This window comes from Amblyomma mixtum, chromosome 2 (genome assembly GCF_055824585.1).
Source record: "Amblyomma mixtum isolate Tamu chromosome 2, ASM5582458v1, whole genome shotgun sequence".
Classification (NCBI taxonomy): Eukaryota; Metazoa; Arthropoda; class Arachnida; order Ixodida; family Ixodidae; genus Amblyomma; species Amblyomma mixtum.
The window spans coordinates 63,329,163-63,356,012 of record NC_143013.1 but is presented as its reverse complement, the minus strand read 5'-3'; positions in this window follow the sequence as shown (position 1 = coordinate 63,356,012).

Sequence of the window (26,850 nt, the reverse complement as noted above, 5' to 3'; positions counted from 1 at the left end):
AGGGAATTCCGCCAGAGTGTGCAGCTTTGGCGAGTCCGGAAGACCGCCTTCCTTTGAGGTAACATGGCGTAGAATGGTGAGCTGCTGAGTGCCGAAGTAATATATTGAGTTGGAGGCTAGCTTCGTCCAGACGTCGAAGAGCAGTCTCAAGGCGCTGGAGAAGAAAATGAAAATCTGGATGAAAGATCGCAGCGACGTCCACGTATCAAAGGCATCTGTACCACTTTAGTCCCCAGAGAAGGTTGCGGAAGTTGCGTATGAAAGGTTGATGGGCATTGCAGAGGGTGAACGGCATGACATTAAATTCATGCAGCCCATCGGATTCGACGAAAGCAGTTTCGGGTGATCGGCCTCTGCCATTGGCACCTGCCAGTAAATAGAGCGTAGGTTTAATGGAGAAAAAACTCAGCTATCTGCAGGCACTCAAGGGCGTCGTCGATAAGTGAGAGAGGGCAAAGGTCCTTGCGTGTAATCGCGTTCAGACGGCAGTAGTCTACGAAGAACCGGATGGAAGTCGCTTTTTTCTTGACGGGAACAACAGGAGATGCCCACTGCGCTGTTCGACGGCTGCAGCACATGGATGGATGGATAGGAGCGCCCCCTTTGAAACGGGGTGGTGGCAGTTGCCACCATCCTCAGCTTTTCTTTTTTATTTTTTTTGTTTACTGTGTTGGCAATTCTCATTAAGAATCGCCATCATTTTTACCTACGATTTCCTACAATTCTAACCTTAAGCCACATCTCTGCTTTTCAGCCACCAATCCTCCAATCGCTTTTTGCTGACTACCACTGCAGATTTATTTACATGACCATTGTTATCTTTAAACCCTAGGGCCTCAGAAAGAGTGACTGTGCCGGCATCGACATCCGGATGGATACCATCACATTTGATTATGAGGTGTTCAGTTGTTTCCACAGATCTACCACACACTGCACATGTGTCATCTTCTTCGTTAAATTTCTTTTTGTAGCTGCGCGTTCTAAGACACCCTGACCTAGCTTCAAAAAGTAGGGCACTGCCTCTTGAGTTATCATATAAAAATTATTTCCTGATCTGCCTTTTCCAGTATCGATATAGTTCTACACTATGTTTCTTTTCCATTGAATTCATCATATTTTTAACTTCCGCGTTTTTAACCTGTCGTTTAATGCTCTTTCTTTCTCCGTCCTCATGACCTGCATACTTACTGGTTAGTTTTCTAGCTTTTTTCCGCCACTGTGAGTCAACGCTCTTTCTGTATAAATATTTAAATACCTTAGCTGCCCACCTGTTATCGTCCAATTTCCTCAGGCGTTCTTCATATAGTATTTTACTCATAGCTTCCCGTGCTTCGAACGATGCTCAGCCCATATCCCCTTGTACTGCCTTGTTTGTGGTTTTGCCGTGGGCACCTAGTGCTAATCTTCCAACAGCTCTCTGATTTACGTCTAATCTCGACTGAACTTCTGCCCTTAAGCACAGAACCGCATTGCCGAAAGTAAGTACCGGCACCATTATTCCTTTCCAAATACCCCTTAGTACTTCATATTTGTTGTACCCCATAATACCCAATGTTTCATCATCCCGGTGTCTCTTCGTCCTTTTGCCCTAAGAGCCTGTTCGTGCTTTTCCGTGTATATCTTCCCTTCGTTTAGCCATATCCCGAGGTATTTGTATTCGGCCACTTTGGGTATTTCGTGGCCTTGTATTGTAAGCACCTGGTCCGTTATATCGTTAAAAATCATCACACCTGATTTAGTTGCGCTAAAACTGAATCCTAGAGCGTCTCCTTCGTCTCCACAGCAGTTAACCAAAGTTTGTAAATCTTCCTGGCTATCTGCTAACAGTACAATATCGTCCGCATACATTAAACCCGGGACTCGCTGCTCAATTACATTTCCGCCTAATCTGTACGACAGATTATAACCTAGATTACTTTCTTCTAGGCTTCTTTCCATATTTATCACGTAAAGCATGAACAGCAGCGGTGATAGAGGACAATCTTCCCTTAGTCCTTTGTGCACCCCCACAGTTGTGGTACTTTTTTTCCCTTCCCATGTAATTTCAACTTCATTATCTCGGTAGATTTCCTGTAGAAAATCACTTACCTCATGACCGATACCTAAATCTTTCAATATGCTACACAGGAGTTCGCTGTTCACGTTACCGTATGCACCGCTTATGTCCAGAAAGGCTAAAAACAGAGGTCTGTTTTCCGCCTTAGCTATTTTTATGCATTGGGTAAGCACGAACAGGCTATCATCTAAACGCCTACCCCTTTTGAACCCATTCTGAAGTTCTCCGAGTATCCGATTACCTTCTACCCATTCCTGCATTTTTAATTTCACCGCCTGTATTGCCAGCCTGTACATAACAGACGTTATCGTAATCGGACGGTAGGATTTGATGTTCATCTTATCTCCTTTCCCTTTATAAATCAAATTCATTTTACTCTGTCTCCAGCTGTGCGGAATTTGCTGATTTGTTATGACTGTCTCCAATGCTTTTATCAGCGCTTCCTTGCTTCTTGGGTCAAGTTCATTAATCAGCTTAATTAGAATTTCGTCTATCCCTGCGGATGTGGCTTTAGGAATATTCGCTTCCGCCTTTTCCCAGTTAAGACTAGTCAGTTCTAAGCTGTTCTCTATTGCGCTGTCCTGTGTTGCCGCCTCACTTGGGGAGATTACCCCATGGTCGTTGCTAAAAGACGCAGATATAAATGATGTAATGTAGTTCACAGCATCGTCTCCCTCTAAACATTTTCCCTCAGCATCTATAATCTGTTCCTGCGTTCTTTTATTTGTTTTTCCCAACCAGCTTATGTGGTACCAGAATTTTCTTGGCCGCCCTTTATTTGTCTCGCGAACTTCAGCCAGCCATTTATCAGAGGACTGCTGCATTTTAGCCCGGACTAGGACCTGAACTTGCTTTTTCTTCTGTCGACAAGATTCCCATTTTTCGCCTATTTCCTCTTCAGATAACTGCGCCTTCTTTGCTTCTCTGTTTTCCCGTGAAGCCACCCGTCGTTGTTCGATGGCCTCCTTAATTTCCATATTCCACCAGCTTCGTGGCTTCCTCTTTCCTCTCCAGCGGTTTACTCCTTTCACTTGTTTAATTTTTGTAGCGATGAGCAGTTCTAACTGATTATAATCCCACTTTTCCATGGGGCGTTTCTCGATTAATTCTTCTATTTCGGCTGATATTAGCGCTATTTGTTCATCGTTTAATTTTGCGTTGTCTTTTTGACTTCGCTGCATTTCTGTTTTGACTAGGGCTCCCAACTGTAGACTAATACGTTTATGATCACTTCCTAGGCTGTACTTCCCCTCTTCGTCTATTTCCATTATTACGAGCTTGCTATAGATGCTCTGCGACATTAGACAGTAGTCAATTTGTAAGACGGGGGTTTATTAAAGGCACTGGGACCTTATTAAAGGAGCAGGGCGGCAACAGTCTGCGGTCAGCCAAAGCGAGCCCAAAGCACGCGCAGCGATGGCACTGCCACCGCTGCACAGAATGTTCGTCTTCGTCTTTACAATTGCCCCCGAGGAGAAAAGGAGCCAACCTGGCGACTCAGGGCGCGGGCAGGGGGGCTGGGTCGTAGAATGGCTTGAGGCGCTGGACGTGAACAGTCTCGCGTCCACGGCGGCGGCGATCAGAAGAGGGGTTGAGAGGTTCGACAGTGTAATTAACTGGAGATGTGCGCTCCAGTACGCGGTATGGGCCATGGTACTTGGCAAGAAATTTTGATGACAAACCCGGAGTATTCGTCGGAATCCAGAGCCACACAAGGGAGCCGTTGGCGAAGTGTGGTGTTGTTTGGCTGAGGTCGTGGCGGGATTTCTCTCTGCACTGGGTGTCAGTCGTGAGAGCACGGGCGATGCGGCGACAGTCTTCGGCGTGCTGGGCGGCTTCAGATAGAGGCGTATACTCGGAAGCATCGGGTTGGTACGGGAGAATGGTGTCGATGGTAGCAGAAGGGTGACGGCCGTAAAGGAGAAAGAAAGGAGAAAATCCGGTAGTGGACTGCGTTGAGGTATTGTACGCCTAGGTTACGTACGGAAGGACAAGATCCCAGTTTGACTGATCTGAAGAGACATACATAGACAACATGTCACCGAGAGTACGATTAAAGCGCTCGGTGAGACCGTTGGTTTGCGGATGATATGCGGAGGTGGTTCGGTGAATTATATTGCACTTGGTGAGCAGTGCTTTCACAACAGCCGACAGAAAGGCGCGGCCTCTGTCGCTCAGCAGCTCGCGAGGGGCGCCGTGACGAAGGATGAATCGGTTTAAAATAAACGAGGCCACCTCTGAGGCTGTGGCGGCTGGAAGGGCTGCGGTTTCGGCTTACCTTGTCAAATGGTCAACCGCGACGATAGCCCAACGGTTGCCGGCCGAAGTGTACGGGAGGGGACCGTATAAGTCAATGCCGACGCGGTCAAATGGGCGTGGCGGGCAAGGTAGCGGCTGCAATTCTCCAGCAGAACGATGAGGAGGTGGCTTGCGACGTTGACAGGTAAGGCATGACCGCACGTATTTGCGGATGAATGTGTACATGCCACGCCAATAATATCGTAGTCGGATGCGATCGTAGGTCTTGAACACTCCGACATGACCACACTCCGGGTCAGCATGAAAATGGGCGCAGACTTCCGAGCGAAGGTGACAGGGAATAACTAGCAACCACTTGCGGCCGTCTGAGGTGTAGTTGCGGTGTAGGTGTTATCACGTATTGAGAAATGGGAAGCATGGCGGCGAAGAGCGCGCGAAGGCGAACCAGCCGTAGGGTTGGTGAGGAAGTCAATAAGAGAAGAGATCCATGGGTCGGCACGCTGCGAGGAAGGCATGGCGCTGATGTGAAGCAGCGGTGAGGAGGCGTCGAAGGCGGAAAGGCTGGAAATATTGGCTGGAAGTGGGCAGTGGGATAGAGCATCGGCGTCTTGATGTTTGCGGCCAGTACGATACACGACGTGGATATCGTACTCCTGGAGGCGAAGGGCCCACCTCGCGAGGCGACCGGATGGATCTTTCAGAGAGGAAAGCCAGCATAGCGCATGGTGGTCGGTCACGACTTCAAACGGGCGTCCGTAGAGGTAAGGGCGGAACTTGGTAAGGGCCCACACTATCGCCAGACACTCTTTTTCAGTGACCGAGTAATTAGATTCAGCCTTTGTTATTGTGCGGCTGGCATAGGCAACGACGTATTCGATGAAGCCAGATTTGCGTTGTGCGAGTACGGCGCCGATGCCTACCCCACTTGCGTCAGTATGGACCTCGGTAGGTGCGTTTGGGTCGAAATGGCGCAGTATCGGCGGTGAGGTGAGGATACGGCGCAAAGAATCGAAGGCGTCGTCACAAACTTGGGACCACTGAGAAAGATCGGAACTGCCCGAGAGAAGTTGTGTCAAAGGCGCAGCAATTGAGGCAAAGTTGCGTATAAACCTACGGAAGTAGGAGCACAGACCCAGGAAGCTGCGCAGATCTTTGATAGAAGTAGGTCGAGGAAACGCAGCCACAGCACGAAGTTTAGCCGGGTCCGGACGGACACCGTCCTTAGAGACAACATGGCCTAAAATGGTAAGTTGGCGGGCGGCAAAATGACACTTCATTAAGTTGAGCTGAAGGCCGGCGTCAGAGAGGCAGGCCAAAACGTGCTTCAGTCGGGAGAGGTGAGTGTCAAAGTCAGGCGAAAACACGACGATGTCGTCGAGGTAACAGAGGCAGGTCTTCCACTTCAGCCCACGCAGAATGGTATCCATCATCCGCTCAAAGGTGGCAGGAGCATTACAAAGGCCGAAAGGCATCACAGTAAATTCATATAGGCCGTCAGGGGTTACAAAGGCTGTTTTGGGGCGATCGGCCTCTTCCATGGGTACCTGCCAGTACCCGGAGCGTAAATCCAAAGAAGAAAATATTTCGGCACCTTGCAAGCAGTCTAGCGCATCATCGATGCGTGGCAGGGGATATACGTCCTTGCGCGTGATCTTGTTAAGGCGGCGGTAGTCTACACAGAAACGGATGGAGCCGTCTTTATTTTTGACAAGCACAACTGGCGAAGCCCAAGGACTGCTTGAGGGCTGAATGACGCCGCTCTTGAGCATTTGGTCGACTTGATCTTCAATGACTTGTCGCTCGGTTGTCGACACACGATAGGGGCGCTGCCGTAGAGGAGCGTGGGCACCTGTGTCGATGCGATGTGTGACAGTCGAGGTTTGGCCAAGGGAGCTGTGATGGCAGTCGAAGGAGGCGCTGAACTGGTGGAGCAAGTGGAGAAGCTGCTTGCGCTGCGGCGGAGGAAGATCTGCGTCGATGGAGCAGAGAAACAGTTTTGTAGAGGAAGGAGTGGGCGTAGAAGACGGTGGGCTGAGCGCAGTGAGATTGATGTGCGATGTTTCGTCAGTCTCCTCACGGGTTATAATAGACGCGATGGGTTGGACACTGCCGACACATTCGCCACGGCGCAAAGCACTAGGGCAGGAGAACGGGTTACAGACCCACAGTACGGATAGGCCAGCAGAAATAGTCAGAACGGCGTAGTGCAGGGGAAGACACTTTCGGCGGAGAAAAGTATGAGCGGGCGTGAAAATACAGTGTCATCACGGAGAGGGTCACAACAGAGGCGCACAAGGACGGAAGAGCACGGAGGCAGGTCGATGTCATCGGCGACGAGGGCTTTAATACCTGGCGACGAGAGAGCAGCGTCCGGCAGCGATTGGGGCAAGGCAGAGAATCCGACTTCAGCGCGAGCGCAATCTATGACCGCAGCATGACGAGACAGGAAATCCCAGCCCAAAATAACATCGTGGGAACAAAACGGCAGGACGACGAACTCGATTGTATATAGGACGTCCTGAATCAAAACTCGTGCTGTGCAAGCTGCTGACGGCTTGATGTACTGAGCGCTGGCCGTGCGCAGCGAGAGACCGGCAATTGTCGTCTTAACTTTCTTCAAGCGGCGACAAAGTTGTGCGTCTATTACTGAAATTGCGGCGCCAGTGTCGACAAGGACCATGACAGAAATTCCCTCGACCGAAACGTCAATCAGGTTCGCAGGTGACAGCTGAGGTCTTTGGTAGTTCGACGGGAACGCAGTTCTTGCCTCAGGAACTGCGGCATCTAGTTTTCCTCTTGAGAACTATTAGGTCGACGACGCATCGGAGAGATGAAGCGGCGTCGCGGCGAAGGGGAACGGCGATCGGCAAGTTGTGAGCGTTCGGGGGAGAACGGACGAGTCGACGGACGCGGCTCAGCAGACGCAGAGTACTGACGCGCTGGAGGCCAGTACCCGGCCGGCGGTGCCGAGACTGGGAGACGGCGACGACAATAGCGGGCTACGTGCCCAGGCAATCCGCAGGTGTAACAAATAGGCCGGTTATCCGCCGTGCGCCAGGGATCTCGGCCTCGTGGAGAGGGTCGCATATAAGGTGCCGGCGCTGGTACGGGCACTGACACTGTAGGGTACGTAGGCGGCTGAGTTTGAGCAACGGCCTCGGCGTAAGTCAGAGGACGGGCGGCAGGTCTTGGGACGACGTTGGCATAACTCAGAGGCCTGGCGACAGGTCTGGGAGCTGCGTCAGCGTACGTCAGTGGAGCAGCGACATGTGATGGTGAATGGGCGGACGGAAGCGCCTCAGCAACCTGCTCGCGAATAGCATGTTGGAGAGCCGGGGCCATATATGGTGGCGACCCCTGAGGGCTAGGCAAAAGAGAAAGCTGACGGGCCACCTCCTCACGCACAAAGTCTTTGACTTGCTGCAGCAGAGAGGAGTTATCAGCTGCGGGTGTCAGTCCAGCAAGTGACTCTACATGAGCTGAATGCTGACGAGTCAGGACCCGCTGCTTCCGCAGCTCCTCGAAGCTCTGGCACAGCGTGATGACTTCTGAAACGGTGCGCAAATCCCGCGCTAGCAGCATTTGAAAGGTGTCATCATCAATACCTTTCAGGATCTGCTTTATCTTGTCAGCTTCCGGCATGCTGACGTTCACTCGGTTGCAGAGGGCGATTACATCTTCTATGTAGCTAGTGAAGCTTTCGCCGACCTGCTGCGACCGTTCACGCAAGCGCTGTTCGGCGCGGAGTTGTCTGACGGCTGGGCGACCAAACACTTCGGGGAACTTCGTCTTGAAGGCCGACCAAGTTCCAACGTCCCCTTCATGGTTGCGGTACCATAAATTGGCGACACCGGTAAGATAAAAAATGACAATGACATTGTTTAGCTTAGTCTCGTCGTCCCATTTGTTATAGAGACTCACACGTTCGTAAGACGCGATCCAATCTTCCACGTCCTGCTCATCTGTTCCGCTGAAGACAGCCGGGTCCCGCTGGCGAAGGGAGCCGGCACAGATGACAGTCGGTGGGCCTGCTTGCACGGCTTGATTTTGGGTGTCCACAGGCATAGCAGGTGTTGGAAGAGTGCGGTTACGGAGCTCTAGAGCCGATATCGTTACCCGGCGACTCCACCAAATGTAAGACGGGGGTTTATTGAAGGCACTGGGACCTTATTAAAGGAGCAGGGCGGCAACAGTCTGCGGTCAGCCAAAGCGAGCCCAAAGCACGCGCAGCGATGGCACTGCCGCCGCTGCACAGAATGTTCGTCTTTGTCTTTACAAATGGTTGTTTGCCTGTTACGGGATTCCCACGTGATTTGTCCCTCACATTTAGTTTCTCTGTGGACAATAACTAGGTTTTGCCGGCTCACACAAGTCTAGCATTAACTTCCCGTTATAATCTGTGTATCCATCCAGATCCTCGATGTGGCCGTTCATGTCTCCAAGCAAAATAATATCGACACCGTCTCCAATCTGCTTTATATCGTCATTGAGGCAATTAACTAGATCCTTGTTTTCTTGCCTGCATTTGTCCCCGGTCCCTAAATAAACCACCCCTAGCCATGTCCTTTTGCCAGCAATTGTACCTGATACCCAGACATGTTCTTTGCAAGTTGATTTTATTCTTTTCCAATTTGTTCCTTGATGTATCAGCATACCTACTCCTCCTCCCTTCTTCTCCGTTGTTGTTCTGTTGCACCCTTCCCAGATATAGCCATCGATTAAAGGTGGATCTTCTAGATCCCTCAGATGTGTCTCGCATAGAGCGTACACACCTATTGCTTCGTCCTTTAACTGCTGTTCTATTTCTAGCCATTTCGCTCTCTTTCTACCCCCTTGCATGTTTATGTAACTGATCCTGGCGTTAAATTTCTTTTTAATAGTTTTCTTTCTGGGCCTCCTAGTGGCCAATTTGTTGGGCTCAGCCGCCATTGTTACATTTACTACATCGCTTCTACCTACCCCTACGCCCTGAGCCACCGTGGACCCCCTAAAAAAGCTACCGCTCGGCCTCCCAGGCGCCCGCCTATCTCTTCTCCTACCCTTCCACTGAAATGGATGCTATCTCGTCCAAAGTCTCTGCCCGGATCTGCTCTGTGCACTTCCTTGTTTATGTCTACCACCTCAAAGCCTTTCTCGAGGCCTAACTGCCTTATCTCGATTAAGATTCACAACGTCTTTAGCAACCTCTACATTCCTTCCTTGTACCTCCGGCACTGTACACACCACGATCTGCGCTTGCTGTGCTATCGCCCTTATACCGTCAACTCCCTCAGCTAATCTTTTCCCTACTTGTGCGGCGTTACCATTCAGGACATCATTTAGCCCCGCCGCTACCACTACCAAGTTACGCCTTGCAGCCTTCTCGGAAAGTTCACTTTTAGTCGCTCTCAGAACATCGTCCATTGTCCTTCCTGAAAACACCCCGACTGCTACACGCCTATCACTTTCACCCGGTTCAGAATAGCTCTTTTGCAGCGCCTCATGTTTGAGTCACCACCGATAAGCACTAGCGTACTCTGCCCCTCCCTCCTAACTTCCGACGTTGGAGCATGTCGCCACCTGGTGGTCAGTGATGTAGCGTTAAGCGGCTGAGACGCAATCCGGGCGCTAGTTCAAAGGTGGATGAGTGGCATTGAGAACACAGTGAGTAACGGTGGTTTCGCTGCCATAGGAAGGTTGGTGGTAGTTAAATGCAGCATGGAAATGTTAAAGGATGGTGAAATGTTGGGCGCGTTGTGCAGGCGTCAGGACAGCGTCGAGGCGCCGCTGGAAAGCATTGAGAGAAGACGGATCGGCGAAACGAACAGGTGTAATGCCGCTGATGTGAAAAAAAAACAGCGTTACCGACAAGTGGGCAAGCTGCGGCTTCTTCGAGCAAGTCAGCAGTACCAATCTATTGTCCACGTTTTAAAGTAATAGGGTAGGAGAACTAATTGTAAACATAAATAACGCTTGGGCAACGAAAAAATTCACAGACGATTACGATAGTCAGTAACGGGAATTTTGAGCGCAGCTCTTCACGTATTTGAGTTTTGCGATATGCTGAGGCAAAGAAGTTTATACAGATATGTTTCTATATATGTTGCCAACCTTCGGCATCTTCAACAGCTACGGCGGACGGGTGGCGTGTTATACTGCTAGCCAACTTTGGGGATCTACCCTTGGAGCCACCATTCAGGTGTACTATCGCGCTCAATATGAGTTGCAACGCGCGGTCATCGACCGGGGCTCGTTCCGTGGTGTGCCTCCTCCAAACAGTCGCTCGCAATTCTGGGAGAAACTGCTGTTCCAAGAAACAACAGCACCCCCCGCTCAAGAAAAAGTTTCTCCCAGAATTCCGAGCGACTGTTTGGAGGAGGCACACCACGGAACGAGCCCCGGTCGATGACCGCGCGTTGCAACTCATATTGAGCGCGATAGTACATTCCTCTTCTATCGCCGTGGTTGGTGCTGGTGGTGGTGCAAACATTTATTTCGAAGGAACAGGAGGTATGTTTGGATCAGCCCGTAAGGGACCGATCCTTACAAGCACAAGGTGGAGGTCCCTAGTTTGGGACCCCAGTGGCGGTGGCCGCCGCCCGGGCGCGCCCGACTAAGGCTTGTTGGGCCTGTAAGTCGTGGCAGCTAGCAGGGTCGCCATTCAGTCCTCCCGAGTGGGGTTGGGTATGGGAGGAATAGCCAGATTGGAGGGGCAGGCCCACACCATGTGATAGGTGTCAGAAGACACCGCGTTACAGTGCGGGCAGCTGCCGTTAAAGGAGGGGTATGTTTTAATGTTTTAGTGCTGCCGGGTACAGCAACGTATTTGCGAAAAGGAGAAGGAGCCGCTCATCCGCCTGCTTCAGGCCTTTACATGGGCGAGAGTAAAGGCGATCACTATCTTCATAGCAGGTTATAATATTTATAATATATTTGAAGGTATAGATCGGATTAGGATCGGGTTCCTGATCGGGTGGGGAGGAGAAAACATCCCGGTGAGAGAGCGCGCAGGCGGCTGCGTCTGCTGGCTCGTTTCCTGCCAACCCCTGATGAGCAGGGGCCCATATAAGGTAACGGTGTGCGGGGTCCGTATCCCGTATGCAATCTTGGTTAGATTCTATAGGTTAGGTTGGGAGTGCAGCCTTGTTCGACGTTCCTACAAGCCCCTCGCGAGTCGGTGATTATGTATTTTGAATCGGAATGTGAGGCCGCGAGAGCAATCGCAACCTGTTCTGCTTGTGTTGCACTACGGGCTCTGAAGGGGAGGCTGCTAACTGTGTTGCTGCTGTGAACTACCGCGACCGTGTACCACCCCCAATGGTGAGGACCAGAGGCGTCCACGTAGTATACACCTGATTTGTTGCCGCAATGTCGGGCTAGGGCTTCCGCTCGTGCCAGGCGCCGACCATTATGGTCTTCGTGTGCCATGTTTGCTGGAAGAGGTCGCACGTGTAGGGCACGTCTCCACAGTTCTGGGATGTGAAATTCCATGGCAGTGGTGTGTTAGATATGGAGTTGAGCAAGAAGGCGGCGACCCGACTCCGTTAGCGACAAGCGCCTGTACTGGTTTGTAAGGTGCGCCTTCCGGAGCTCCCGGAAAGTAGGCACCACCTCAAGAGCCATAAGCCGGCTGTTTGAAGTAGTGATGGGAAGGTCAAGGGCACGCTTAATAATTTTGCGAAGGAAGACCTCAAGCGCATTCTCCTATTGTTTCTGTTGGTGGAGATAAGGAGTCGATCAGAGAATTCGACTGTTTACAAAGGCGTTTGACAGCCGCAAGGCATCCTGACTTCGTAACCCCCCGCGTTTGTTGGAAACCCAGCGGAACATGCGGCCCATCTGGTCCCCCACCTTACGGAGTTTGGCCAATGTAGTGCCGGGCCGTCTGTGTTTGTTTGATTTGTTGTTGGGGTTTAACGTCCCGAAGCAACTCAGGCTATGAGGGACGCCGTAGTGAAGGGCTCCGGAAATTTCGACCACCTGGGGTTCTTTAACGTGCAAGGACATCGCACAGTACACGGGCCTCTAGAATTTTGTCTTCATCGAAATCCAGCCGCCGCAGCCGGGATCGCACCCGCGTCTTTCGGGTCACCAGCCGAGTGCCGTAACCACTGAGCCACCGCGGCGGGGCTTGTGGATATAGAGTCCGAGTACCCGTATCTCACCACTTTCGCGTATGGGACCGCCCTCAAGAGAAAGAGATATTTTAGTTGTGCACTTTTGTGAGGGGTGGAGGTGCACAAATTCCGATTTTTGAGGAGAACATTGAAGACCGCAGCGGCCGGCGTTAAGGTCTACTATCGTCGCCGCTGTTTGCAGGCTGGTTTCAATGTCCCCTGTGCTGCACCGCGTGGCCCATAGGGTGATGTCATCGGCGTACAGAGCGTGCTGCATGCCGGCGACACCACTCAGCTGGGCCGGCAGGTGCATCATAGCCAGATTGAAGAGCAGCAGGGGCAGTACCGTCCCTTGGGGGATTCCCCGTGTGCCGAGTAGATAAGGTCCATGCTCTCTATCTTGGATGTGGATGCAGGATTGTCGATCCATTAGAAAATGGCATATGTATCGAAATGTGTTGAGGCCACAGTCTGTCTGGCTTAGATCAGTGAGTATGATCTCGTGTGTTACATTGTCAAATGCCTCTTCAAAATCCAAGGCGAGTATTACCCGGTCATTACGGGGGCATTCGACTGGGTCAAGGGCTTCCCCATTGAGTTCCCGGAGGACATCCTGTTCGGATCTGTGTGGGTGAAATCCGAACATGGTACTCACAAAGACATGTTTGTGTTCAAGATACGCAGATAACCGATCTCGCACCATTGTCTCCAGTATCTGGCCCACACAGGAGGTGAGAGAGATGAGGCGGAGGTTATCTGTGTGTCGTGTCCGGTCGCTGTGTTGAATGCAGCGAAAGACGCACACGGTACTTTTAGACTTCGTTTATTTAAAGCTGATGAGGGTGCGACCAGCGTCGACCGAGGCAGGAGCCGAACTGGCCGCCCGAAGAAAGGAGGGAGTGGAGAAGCGTCCACGGCAGGGAGTGGCTTCCCAGAACAGGAGGAGGGTGCGGGGGCGCACCGTGGGGGGGCATCCGGCGACAGCGTGCGACGAGGGGCAAGCGGTCGTTAGGAGGAGGATGCGAGTGGTCGTTAGGAGGAGGATTGAGTGGTCGTTAGGAGGAGGATGCGAACTGTCGTTAGGAGGAGGACGCGGGGGCGCACACACACAAAAGCAATAAGGGGACACAACACTTCCTTCCCCCTTAGAAAGTTGCCTGGTATCGTGCAGGGGGTCGGCGCTCACGCGTGGAGGCGCGCTGGCTTTGTGCGCTCGGGGGAGAAACACTTGTAGGCTGGCTGTTGTTCGCTGTGTCTCCTAGGTCTGTCCTGGGCGAAGTCTCTTCTTCCGGGAAGAGGTGCCAGGCTATGTGAGAAGATGGTGCACGTGTTCTCTCCGCTGGCGGACAGCTCTCAGACGGCGTCGTAAATCTACGCAGCTGGTTGAGATGTCGGCGTGCTACTGTGCCATGTATGTTGACGAGCCAAGAGCGCAGGCCTATGCGTCTGACAATTGTAGCTTCCTCCCAGCGTGGCTTTTTCAGAAACTGTCGGGCGAGGACGCGCTGCCCCTCATTAAGCGTGCCGCAGCGCGGAATTGCTTTTTCTTCCCGGAACGTCTCTGCCTTTGGCTCGGGGAGGATGGCTGTGAGCTGGGTTCGCATTTCACGCTCGAACATCATTTTCGAGGGGGTCTCGCCTGTTGTGCTCTGAACCGTCGTGTGCTGCTTGAAGAGAAAGCGCGCAAGGCGGCGCTGCAGCGAGCCTGTCTGATCTCTTTCAAGGGCGCGTTTTAGCTCGGCTACGTAGCGCTCGGCTTGTCCGTTTGTCGCTGGGTGGTAGGGGGCCGATGTAACTGATGAGATCCCGTTGTCGCGATAAAACTTGAGGATCTCCGCAGACACAAACGGTGTTCCGTTGTCCGACACTACCTTGCGCGGCAGGCCGAACGTTGCAAATAGTGATCGGAGGTTGTCAATGACTGCTGCCGAAGTCGTCTGTCCCATTTGCCTTATCTCAAGCCACTTTGTGTAGGCATCTACGACCACAAGGAAAGTGCAGCCCTCAATTGGTCCTGCAAAATCAATGTGCAGTGTGTGCCATGGTGTGTCTGGCTTTTCCCATTCTGGGACAGGAGCTTTCGGCGGGGCGCTCCGGCTGCTCTGGCAAGGCTTGCATTCTCGCACCACTGTTTCGATGTCGTTGTCAATGCCAGGCCACCACATGTAGCTTCTGGCACACTTTTTCATTGCAACGATGCCCCGATGTCCGGCGTGGATGAGAGACATAGCTTGTGCGCGTAGTTCTCTCGGCATCACAACTCGGGACCCAAATATGATGCAGCCGCGATGGGTGCTCAACTCTGTAGCTCGCCTGCGGTAAGCGTCGAAGTTGTCCCCTTTGAGTTTATGCACGTTGCCTTGTTGAACAGCTGTGTAAACTAGCCGGAGAGCTGCGCACTTCTGCGTAGATGCTGCAACTGTGCCTGCTGTAAGCGGAGGTTCTGGCAGTGCTTCGAACATCAGAACGTCTCCTGGTGGAAATGGTTCGTCAACAGTTGCGTCTAGTGGCAGACGGCTTAGCGCATCGGCGTTTTGATGTTTGCCGCATATCATCACGCCTAGTGGAGAAAACCAGTTTCTCCCTAGAAGGCTTGATCCTGTGCCCTTCACAACAAGCAGAGGTAGCGTATGGGTCTGGCCGTTGTAGTTAACCTGCACGTTGGCAGAGCCCAATAGTGGCAGATTCTGTCCTGACCACGTTCGCAGGTGCGTGTCGTCTTGTTGCAGGGCGGGTGCGTCAGATGGCCATGAAGTTCGGAACGTGTCCTCACTGATCAGAGTACAGGCTGCGCCGGAGTCCACCTCGAACTTAATCAGCTGGTGATGTACGCTTACTTCTGTAAAAATCTTCGGTCGCGTGCCGAGATTCATGGTGTTCAGGTCGTACAACACAGATGGTGTTGCTGATGTTGTTCCATGGAGATCAGATAGCGGCGTATTCTCTGAGGCGTTGACGCTGTGATTAGGCTGGGAAGGTGACTTTATCTTGGCAAGTCTCCGTTTCGTAATGCATGTTCTTTCGATATGCCCTCGCGTGTGGCAAAAATTACACGTGGCTGACTGGAATCGACATCCCTGGGGGTTGTGTTGGTCGTCACACCGCCAGCAGCGTTGTGCCTTTTTGACCGATTTAACAACAACAGAAGGCTTGCGCACCTGGTTGCTTGTCTGGTGTACCGGCTCGGTGTTCCGGCGAATCCCTCTCTGCTGGTGACCGGCGCTCTCCGCTCGAACGGCGATGTCGTAAGCTTTGCTGAATGTGAGGTCCTTCTCAGCGAACAGGCGCTGCTGCAGTGACTCGTCACTCAGTCCGCACACAAATCTGTCGCGTAACATCACGTCCAAGGGAAGCATGGTGGTGTTAGCAGAAGAAGCTGCGTCTCCCTCCTGCCCGGTAGCTGTTGTCGACAGCGTTCCAAAATTGCAGTCGGCAGCGAGCTTCTTGAGCGCGGCTACGTAGGCGCTCACAGTTTCTCCTCCCAGTTGATCTCGTCGTTGGAAGCGAGCCCGGCTGTAGACCTCGGATGGCCTTGGGTCGTAGTGCTTTTGCAGCGCTTTTACGATGTCGTCGTAAGACACTGCCGCTGGTGTGCTTGGCTGAATAAGGGCGCAGACAGTATCGTAGGTCTGCTCCCCGCACAGCGTCAGCAGGTTGGCCCTCTTCAAGGCTGGGTCTGTGATGTTGTTAGCTTCAAAGTAGAACTGAAGGCGTCCAACCCACGATGACCACGATGAGCCGTTGAACTCTGGTATCTGATTGGGAAACCCTCGCGTAGCCATGGCTTGTCAATAGCGTTGCGTAGCGCGGGTCGAATCCACTTTCTCGTCGCCACTGTCGTGTCCAGTCGCTGTGTTGAATGCAGCGAAAGACGCACACGGTACTTTTAGACTTCGTTTATTTAAAGCTGATGAGGGTGCGACCAGCGTCGACCGAGGCAGCAGCCGAACTGGCCGCCCGAAGAAAGGAGGGAGTGGAGAAGCGTCCACGGCAGGGAGTGGCTTCCCAGAACAGGAGGAGGGTGCGGGGGCGCACCGTGGGGGGGCATCCGGCGACAGCGTGCGACGAGGGGCAAGCGGTCGTTAGGAGGAGGATGCGAGTGGTCGTTAGGAGGAGGATTGAGTGGTCGTTAGGAGGAGGATGCGAACTGTCGTTAGGAGGAGGACGCGGGGGCGCACACACACAAAAGCAATAAGGGGACACAACACTGTGTCAATTAGTTTGCCTGCTTTAGGAATAAAAGTGACGAGAGCCATTTTCCAGTCCATTGGCAGGTGGGTGTCCCCGCGCCAAATTGCATTGACTTATTCGAGGAGGGACTTGTACGCTAAGTCGGGCAGGTTCGTCAAAAGCTTGACGATGACCTGATCCTTTCCTGGCGCAGTGCCCCGTTTCACTTTGGCGAGAGCCGCCCGCAGATCATGGAGCTGGAAAGGTTGATCCAGCTCCGTGTTCTCTCTGCCTGCATAAGAGTACGCAGATCCACGCCGGTCTTCGGCCGTACACAGAAACTGGTCCCGAAGTTTCTGCCAGTTGATTCGTGTTGCCAGGGAAAGCGTGCATGGCTCGCTGCAAATGTTTTTGTGTTTCAGTGCGTGTTTGGGTTGGGCAGATTAGGGCACGAAAGAGACGCCACGTGTTGCGGCTGGACATTTGTCGCGCGGCCGTGTTACATCTATCCACCCAGTTGGAATCGGCGAGTTGGGCCGCGTACTCTCCCGCTTTCTGGGCAAGCTCAGTAATTGGAGCTTTAAGCTTTCTGGTGTGTTTCTGGCGTCGACAACGGCGAACTAGACTGCGACGGGCTTCCTAGAGGTGTATAAGGTGGTTGTCCATGTCAGTGACCGCCTCTGAGAGCTGGATCTGCGTTTCAAGCGATCATAGGTGTGTCAGCAGCTGTTGGGACCATGCTGAGTAGCCTTGCTCGGAAACGGGTGTATTATCAAGTGAGTCAAAATCTTGCCTGAATTTCGTCCAATCTGGGAAACGGGCTTGTGTTCTGGGACGCTTGAGGGGGCGAGTGTGTAGTGTAGTGTTAAGGATGCAGTGGTCGCTACCGAGGGTCTCCTCGGTAGCGACCACTGCATCCTGCGTGTCAGCGTGTCGTATGTTGCTAGTGAAGTTTAAGTCCGGACACGTATCTCGTGTCACGGAATTTCCTAGCCGGGTTGGGCGGACAGGGTCCGTGTGGAGGGTGAGGCCCAACGTGGACACAAGCTCCGCCACCTTACGCCCGCGCGACTCCTCCTTGCGATACCGCCTCACCTGACTGGGAGCGTAAAAATCGCCCACAATCAGCAGGGGATCGTGACCCGCTACTTGTGGCGCGCGGCTAAAAAGGTCCGCAAAAATCACTCGCTTAAGTATGGCAGAGCAGTACACGTTGAGTACATGCAACGGTGGATCCCTGCGGCGGAGTGGTAGAAGAGTCACCATCACATAAGAATACTCGAGCTGGAGATCGAGATCCACTAAGTTGGCGATGTAGTCTTTGAGAACGAGAAGACAAGGCGCGGGATTCTGTTGGAACGTCGTGTAATTTGAAATTGTGGCGCCTAGGCCTGGCTCCTGGAGGGCAACCGCGGCTGGTAAGGACTCGAAAGTTTCAAGGTAGAGGCGGAAATTGGCCCGCTTAGTGCGGTCCTTAAAGCCTCTACAGTTGCACTGTGTTATTGAAGTTGACATGGCCGAATTAGAGGTGGCGGAACTCCTTTGATTCAAGTGTGTCGCCATGATTGAAAACTTTTAGGGGGCAGGAGGAGGGAGTGGCTGCCCCAGAGCCAGCTACTTGCGCCATCAAGGAGGTGATGACGGAAGGAACGACGCAGCTGTCCTCATTGTCCGAATTAATGATCAGACGGTTGAATTTTGAAGGACGGGATACATCCCTAATGGGCTCCGTCCGACGGAAGAGGCGGGGGTTGTTCGAGATTTGTTTTGAGACCACCGCGAGGACGGCAGTTATAACCTTGGTGAATATATGGCCCATGGCGGTCTCGATCATAGATCGTAATTTAGAGGTTAAGCGCTCCTCCATCGCGGAGATGGCTGTCACGAGGGCAGGCGAGATCTCCGCGTCGCTCTCCATTGCGTCCGAGTTCTGCGTGCTCGGAGCGGCGGACGCCAATTTCTATTCTAAATTTCGAATTTTGTTCAGCAAATTTTGCCCGGAGCACTTCGATCTGTTTTTTTTTTGTATTCCGCGTCGAGCGCAGAGACGGTTAGTGGGGAGGAGTGGGAAAGGAACGAGGAGGAGGTGACCTCAGCCCAGCTGCTCACCTGTTTGCTGTGTTGGGGTGTTGGTGACGTCACGTGGTTCGGTGCTGTCCGGCCGCGCCCACGGGCTGAACTGAGTGACCGCAATATGCTACGCATAAAAGAAACTGCGCCGAGGGTGGGAATCGAACCAGGGCCTTTGGCATATGAAGCGGAGAAACTACCACTCCGCCACGAAGGCTCAAGGTTCGAGCATGAATAAAAGCGCATCTAGTGAATGCGTGGGTTTCATAAATAAAATAAAAGGAGTGAAGTCAAGAAAAATAAAAATAAAAATAAAAAAGTAAACAAGACTAAAAACAAAATAAGAATAAGATATGGAAATAAAAATAAAAACAATAAAAATAACAAAAACAGCAAAAAAAGCAAAATATGAAAAATAAAAAGTAAATAAAAACAAACAGTGCGCCAGGAAACGCTTTCGCCTTGCAGCACTTTAGAGAGCCAAAGTGCCCCCTTGAATTTTGTTGTGGTCGGTGCCGTGAGCACCGCGCGGCATTCTGCCACCTGCACCTCAATTCGGATGGCTTGGCTGCTTGCCAGGTCGCTGGTTTGCTGGGAGCTCTGGGCGTTTGTGCCCTTGTTGTGAGAAACAACTGATAATTCCTGAAGTTTGTGGTCAAGTCTAATCTCCTGCGCTTGCATTCTGATTAGAACGGGTTCTAGGTTTTCCATCATGGGTTTAATAACTGATTTGAACATGCTTTTGATTGTCGTCTCGATCATAATTTGTAATTTATTTTCAATGAGATCTTGAATTGTGTTTTCCAAGCGAGTTATGCGTTACTCGGTTTGGGGGTGCTCTGTATATAGCGGCTTTGGTGCCTGCGGTGGTGGTGCCTGCGGAGTTGGTGCCTGGTGTGGTGCATCTGGTGGAGTTGCTTGCCTCTCGGGGGTGCTATAGTGTCTAACTGGTGTGGAAACGTAGGGGGTAGCTCTGCCTTATCTTCTTCCATCGGACATGCCTGTTGCGTCAATGGAGGTAATGTATTTTTTGGATTGAATACGATACCTAATTGCTGTTTTAATGTGCTATTTTCTGATTTTAATTGTTTAATCTCTGCTTTTAGTCTTTTGTAAGCCAACGCTTCGGGGGAAGAGGCAGCTACATCTGCCCAGCTCACGTTGCCGCCGTTGCGCTGCTCGTTACTGTGGTGTGTGTGTGTGTGGGGGGGGGAGGGGGGGGTCCTGTTGTCTTCTCGGCTGAACGGCTGCCGTTGTGGTGCGACACCTTATCGGTAGCCCCAGGTCCTTTGCTTGAAGAGCGTGAGCCAGGTGGTGCTGAGTGGTTGCTGGAGTACTGGGAAGGAATGGGACTGGGAGGAAGTGGGATGAAAGAAGAAACAGAAAGAGTGGCCGTAATGAAGAAAATGAATTTGAGGAAAGGAAATTACGGAGGAGGTTGCGCCGCTGCGCGGAGGAGAGGTCACGGTTGGCACGCACGGATGGACACCGCGAGCATGGACGGACACCGCGAGCATGAGCTATTAAAGGCTTTCGCCTTGAAATTAGTTTTGGGGCAAGGCCGCGTTTCGATGGAGGCGAAACGCAAGAGGCACCCGTGTGCTGTGCGATGTCAATGCACGTTAAAGATCCCCAGGTGGCCAAAATTATTCCGGAGACTCGCCTCGACGTCCCCACGTGGGAGACCTAAGGCCCCGTCGGCGAAAGCTCTGCAGGACTATGAATAAAGTTGTTACCAACCAACCAACTTCCACTACGGCACCTCTTTCTCTCTTTCTTCTTTCACTACCACCTTCCTCTCTTCCCTTACGGAGCGGTTCAGGTGTCCGCCAATATATGTGAGACAGATTCTGCGCCATTTCCTTTACTCAAAAACCAATTTACCAATTTACCGAGGAATTGGCGCAGTAATTGTCTCAATTGAGTAGAGCTTAAATTCCTTTATTAGGTAAGGAAGGTGCATTGTCTCAGATTTCGATGAACACCCGAGACGTGCTATAAGGGAAGGGAGGAAGGCGGGAGTGAAAGAAGAAAGAGGGAAAGAGGTGCCGCACTGGGGGGGCTTCAGAATAATTTCGACCAACTGGGGATCTTTAACGTGCACTGACATCGCATAGCATATAGCCGCCTTTGCGTTTTCTCTCCATAGAAACGCAGCAGCCGCGGTTGGGTTCGAGCAGTGATCGGCTGCAGAGATTGCACAGTGCTCTCGTGCAGTGGCTAGTGAAGCTGGTCTCTTCACGCGGCCGCGGGTTCGAAACCTAGTCGCGGCAATATTTATTTTATTTTGTAGCAAACGCTACATTGGCCACGAACTTGCGATTTCGCTGTGGCGGTGCTCCAAGGAGGCACAGAGACCGACCTTAAGCCGTTGCCTAGCAACCGCCGCAACTGGCGGACGCCACGCGCTCGCCGCGCCATCTGGCATGACGCCACACCTGGTGCCTCGCCGTGGAGCCGCCGCCGCCGTCTGGTATGAAGTCACATCGCTTGCCTCGTTGTCGCCCTCGCCTCCACTTTCGTCACGTATATCCTGGCATAGCCGAGCTAAGCCACTGCCAGTTTTTTCGATCCGTTGTTTCGATCGGTTGAGGTTTGTCGAAGGCCACCCTCAAAGTCACCCTTCCATTGGCTGCAGCTTGCGCGACGCTCCTCCGAACTAACCCGAGCTTACCCTATTTACCACGAGGCTGCACACAAGGTTCTTGGTTGGGACCATGTTTTAGTATTGCCTTCGCACTGAAAGAGAAGAAAGAATGCCGCAGTACGATGTGCCAGAATGATTGCAAACCCCTGGCAATTATTAACGTGTACTGACGTTGCACACCACACGGTCGCCTTGTCCGTTTTGCCTACAACCAAGCGCGACCCGAACGGCTGGGTTCCAACCCTGATACCCCCGCTCAGTAGTCGAGGTTCCTTTAGGGCGCGGCAGCTACCGTGCGATGTCAGTGCATGTTCAATATCAATGTTCGGAATCATGCACTACATCCCTTCTTTCCTTCTTCTTTCGCTCCCTCTTTTATGCCTTCCATTAGGGCGAGGTTTCACCCTTACCTTCCCTCAAAACAATTTTTCCACCGTGAAGTGATGGTTTATGGAGTTTAATGTCCCAAAGCGACTAAGGCTATGAGAGACGCCGTAGTGGAGGGCTCCGGAAATTTCGACCACCTGGGGTTCTTTAACGTGCACTGACATCGCACAGTACACGGGCCTCTAGAATTTCTCCTCCAAAGAAATTCGACCGCCGCGGCCGGGACTCGCCCTTTCCTCAAAACCAATTGGTGGTCAGAAAACTTTGTCTCAGTGACAAGGAGATTGAAGGGTTAGAGGTGGTCGTCTTGAAGTATCTTGCGTGAGCCCTCACGACGGCGTCAGGTGAGGGGAGTGCGTGCTCCAGGTGCCCCTAGGGCACATATCAGAGCCCGGAGTTGTGGCTATAGATCCGAGCTGATCAACGCGGTCTCCCACAGATTTTTCTTAGGATCTAAAGTCCCTGGCGGGTAAGTCCTCATAGCACTCGTGTAGGTTATGATTTAGATTAGCTCTGGAATGATCGCATGAAATGCAGTAGGACTGATATACCTCGCTGTACATGAGGGAATGTATAAAGGGTTCGGAAAGGTATGTGTTTGTAATTGCATGCATGTAACTTGTTCCGACTTGGTTATGGATTTATGCGGGGGGATATTTTATCTTTTGCTGAAAAAGAAGGGCATTAGCCTAGCCACACTGACTTTGCCCCTCTTTTTGCGCCGCAAGTACTTGGCCCTACCATATGCCGTACTATTCATCTACTCTTTTTTGCGGTGATTGCCACCTGAATAAAATCACGCTAAATAACCGTACCCTCTCCGCCCTACTGCTGATGCTGTGGACAGCTTCCAGGGAGCGAAATTTTTCTCTTCTCTTGATTTACGCGCTGGATACTGGAAAGTCCTCATGAAAGCTGAAGACGGCCGGAAAACGGCATTTGTGACACCTGACGGCCTGTATGAATTTAACGTCAGCCCTATCGGCCTCTGTAATGCTCCCGTGACTTGCGAGCGCATAATGGACACCATTCTGAGCGGCCTGAAGTGTAAGTCGCCCATCTGTTATCTGGACGACGTAGTGATCTTTTCACCTGACTTTGAGATTCATCTGTCCCGGCTGACGCACATCTTAACCAGCCTTACGGATGCCGGCCCTCAGCTCAACTTTAATAAGTACTGCTTTGCTGCACGTGAACTGCTAATTTTAGGCCACGTTGTGTGAAAGGAGGGTGCCCGTCCTTCAGCTCCAAAGTTCGTGCTCCGACTGCCTTTCCAACAACTTACTTATGGCAGGTAGTGGCCGTTGATCCGCATCTTGAGAGGGAAATAACTAGAATAACTAGAATGGGATAGAGTGCATATGGCAGGTTCTTTCATATCATGAATGGCAGTTTACCAATATGAACAAAACCAAACTAAACCCATTCAAGAGAAAACTATACAACAGCGGTCTTACCGGCACTCACCTAATAGGCAGAAACGTCGAAGCTAACGAAAAGGGTTCAGGTTTGGTTTGGTTTATGGGGTTTAACGTCCCAAAGCGACTAAGGCTATGAGAGACACCGTAGTGGAGGGCTCCGGAAATTTCGACCACCTGGGGTTCTTTAACGTGCACTGACAACGCACAGCACACGGGTCTTGTTGGGACTTGGGGGGCATCCCACCGCTGCCACCACTGTTGGGACTGGGAGTCCGAGCCAGGAAACGGTCCAGGAGACGGTGAGTCAAATGACTTTTATGTACAGTATGTCATCATCATCATCATCATCAGCCTGACTACACCCACTGCAGGGCAAAGGCCTCACCCATGTCTCTCCAATTAACCCTGTCCTTTGCTAGTTGCCGCCACTGTATCCCCGCAAACTTCTTAATCTCATCCGCCCACCTAACTTTCTGCCGTCCCCTGCTACGTTTGCTTTCTCTTGGAATCCACTCCGTTACCCTTAAGGACCAGCGGTTATCTTGTCTTCGCATTACATGCGCTGCCCAAGCCCACTTCTTCCTCTTGATTTCAACTAGGATGTCATTAACCCGCGTTTGTTCTCTCACCCACACCGCCCTCTTCCGATCTCTTAACGTTACACCTATCATTTTCCTTTCCATAGCTGGCTGCGTTGTTCTTAACTTAAGCTGAACCCTCTTTGTTAACCTCCACGTTTCTGCCCCATAGGTGAGTACCGGTAGGATACAGCTGTTATATACTTTTCTCTTCATGGATATTGGTAAGCTGCCATTCATGACCTGAGAGAACCTGCCATACGCGCTCCACCCCATTCTTATTCTTCTAGTTATTTCCCTCTCATGACCCGGATCTGCGGTCACTACCTGTCCTAAGTAGATATATTCTCTTACTACTTCTAGCCCCTCGCTACCAATTGCGAACTGCTGTTCCCTTGCAAGGCTATTGAACATTACTTTGGTTTTCTGCATGTTAATTCTTCGCCCCACCGTTCTGCTCTGCCTGTCTAGCTGATTGATCATGCTTTGCAGTTATTGTCCTGAGTGGCTTAGCAAGGCAATGTCATCAGTGAATCGCAAATTACTCAGGTATTCTCCATTAACTCTTATCCCCAACTCTTCCCATTCCAGTCCCCGGAATACCTCCTGTAAGCAGGCAGTGAAGAGCATTGGCGAGATCGTGTCTCCCTGCCTGACACCTTTCCGTATTGGAATTTTATTGCTGATTTTATGGAGAACTATAGTAGCTGTGCAATCGTTATAAATATCTTCCAATATTTTCACATAGAACTCTTCCACACCCTGATTACGCAATGCCTGCATGACAGCTGAGGTTTCCACTGAGTCAAATGCTTTCTCGTAATCAATGAAGGCTATATATAGGGGTTGGTTATATTCTGCGCATTTCTCTATCACCTGATTGATAGTGTGAATCTGGTCTATTGTCGAGTATCCTTTACGAAATCCTGCCTGATCATTTGGTTGACTAAAGTCCAAGCTTGTCCTTTTTCTATTAGCGATTACCTTAGTAAATACCTTGTAGGCAACGGACAATAAGCTGATCGGTCTGTAATTCTTCAAGTCCTTGACGTCTCCTTTCTTATGAATTAAGATAATGTTAGCGTTCCTCCAAGCTTCTGGTACTGTCGAGGTCACAAGGCATTGCGTATACAGGGTGGCTAGTTTTTGTAGCACAATCTCTGCTCCGCCCTTCAGCAAATCTGCTGTTACCTGATCCCCACAAGCTGCTTTCCCTCTTTGCATTGCTCCTAAGGCTTTCTTTACTTCCTCCTTCGTTACTGGCGGGATGTCCCATTGCTGTGCTCGACTGCCTCCCTCAGTAACTTGATGATTACATTCGCTACTGTATAGATTTGTGTAGAACTCTTCGGCTAATTCAACTATCTTATCCATATTGCTGATGACATTGCCCTGTTTGTCTTTTAGCGCATACATCTGGTTTTTACCTATGCCCAGTTTTCTCCTCACTGATTTTAGGCTACCTCCATTCCTTAGAGCATGCTCGATTTTCTCCATGTTAAACTTTCTTATGTCGGCTACCTTGCGCTTATTTATTAACTTAAAATAGCTCTGCTAGTTCTATCCTGTCTGTGGAGTTAGACGTCCTCATGCTTTGACGTTTCTTAATCAGATCTTTAGTCTCCTGAGATAGCTTGTTGGTATCCTGTCGAACCATCCTACCACCTACTTCTGCGGCGCACTCTGTAACGATAGCTGTAAGATTATCATTCATTTTTCAACACTACGGTCGTCTTCTTCAGTTAAAGCGGAAAATCTGTTTTGCAGCGACATTCTGAATTCCTCTACATTCCCTCTTAATGCTAACTCGTTAATAGCCTTTCGATTCACCAGTTTCCTCCGCTCCCTCTTCAAATCTAAGCTAATACGAGACCTTACCATTCTGTGGTCGCTGCAACGAATGGTAAGTATGTACAAGGGCTTTTACATGATACAAGGGACAAGAGCACCACGGGCTAGCACAAAGAAGAAGGGCGGCCCCGGCGGCGAGCGTAGCTGCGGCGTGATGGCTCTTCTGCTGCCTGTCTGCTGCGCGCGCCCACCGCTGTCGGTTGCGGCAGGCAGCAGTTCAAATCCTCCAATCAGGTCACGGCACTGGCCACCGTTCAAATTATACCAATGGTCGAGAGCCGATGGCCGGCGACGCGTCGGAGGAGCCCGCACCGACGGAGAGGAGGGGAGCACGAAGGGTCCGTGTCGACGCCGGTGTGGCGGGATGAGTCACGCTGCACGTCGCGACATGTCCGAGAGAGTCTGGGCCTGCTTTGAGCGCCGGCGGGTGCGCAGCGCTTGTTTCCAGAGAGGCCAGCCAGCGAAATGTGGGCTCCGGCACTACAGTCTCTAGAATTTCTCCTCCAAAGAAATTCAACCGCCGCGGCCGGGATCGAACCCGCGTCTTTCGGGTCAGCAGCCGAAAAAATAAGTACAACACAGCCAGCTATGGAAAGAAAAATGATAGGTGCAACGCTAAGAGACCGGAAGCAGGCAGAGTGGGTGAGGGAACAAACGCGGATTAATGACATCCTATTCGAAATCAAGAGGAAAAAATTGGCTGGGGTTTAGCTCTCGTTAAACATGGTAGAGCAGAGAGAGGTACATACCCCTGGCTACACTTAGGTCCTGCTTGAAAGTAAGACACGCAGTTTACGTAACGGCTTGAACTTTATTGCTTATACCAATGAAGATGCTCTGGGGGTCAGTAAATTAGTGAGGCTTGCGCACAACTGACGAGGCAGGCTGCGTCTGCTCCGCCGTCAACGCAGCGGCGTGCGCACCAGCTGCATGCTCTGACATTACTCCGTGCATGCGCACAGCTGCCGGAGCGTGGTGCCAGGGCTCAGCGCGCAGCCACGCTGACCACGCGAAGCTGCTGGCGTAGTGTAGCTGCCGCTACGAAAATTGGAGGCGACACTCAAGCTCCGCCTTGAGGGTATGGCGCGATAGCGTAATGGGTTAATTCCTATGTATGCAGAAGGTGAAACGGACGCACGGAGGGGCGAACCATGCAGAAGCGCTGCCTTGCTGAAACGCGCGGGACTCACGTGAGGTCCTAGTTCGTCGCCACATCGTTCTCGACAAACCCGGTGCCACGAACGCCAGCATAGCTTCTGCACCGAACGAACGGGCAGCAAGCCGTAAGCTTCATGGTGAACGCCCCTTGGATGTG